This window comes from Penaeus monodon, chromosome 33 (assembly GCF_015228065.2).
Source record: "Penaeus monodon isolate SGIC_2016 chromosome 33, NSTDA_Pmon_1, whole genome shotgun sequence".
NCBI classification, from domain to species: Eukaryota; Metazoa; Arthropoda; class Malacostraca; order Decapoda; family Penaeidae; genus Penaeus; species Penaeus monodon.
Genome location: NC_051418.1, coordinates 35,599,610 through 35,600,537, shown reverse-complemented (window position 1 = coordinate 35,600,537; position 928 = coordinate 35,599,610).

Genomic DNA, 928 nt, shown 5'->3' with positions numbered 1-928 from the left:
TTCACTATCTAATGAGTATTACTATGATATTTATAGCCATCATTATCCATTTTACCAAATTTTATCTTCTCAACTATCTTCATCATCATTAATTTTAGCAACATTCTTTTCATCAATATCAGCTAATACACAACGGAAAAAATGCAGGAATGTAAAAACTATCATGACAAGATGCTTTCAGAAGGAGGTGGACATACAATGAAGAGAAATACTACTACAAATAATATGTACACTATAAGTCGTAAATTTCAGAGCAGGGTAATACTGCCAGGCCTTCAAGACTTTAAAAATGTCCTTCATTTATCAATTTGTATAAAAAATATTACTGAGTTGCATCCACCTGGAAAGTGACACAATACTATTTAACATTCAGCACCCTCATTCCTGTAACATTAAATTTGCTTTGAGATCAAGATACACAAAGAACACAATGGTATTGCCTCTGGTAGTCCTTTTTAAAAATGCTAAAAGACAGAAAGGCATGTCCGATAGTACTGCTAGCACTTCTTTAGCAGTGCTCACAGTTTCCTCATTATCTTTTGGGGGACAAGTACCACAAGAGGTACTACCAGCAAAGACTGAGTCATTTTTTCTGCGAGTTGCAATCATCAGGAATTTTGGAACATGTGGAGGACAAATTTGAAATCTCAAGAGTGTTGGCATTAATCCCTAGCTCTTGTAAACTCATTACTTTTTAACATTTAGTATCCTCATTCCTGTAACATTAAATTTGCTTTGAGATCAAGATACACAAAGAACACAACCCACAACTTATGTCACACTGCACGCTCTCGAAAGAAAACACGCTTGGATCATTTTTAACCCAACCAATGGGTGACTTCCCAATATGCAAACCCTCTCTCCTAGGTGGTATTCATAATGGCCCAGGCCCCACTGCCAGGGCCTCATGTCATCACTCTAAAGTGAG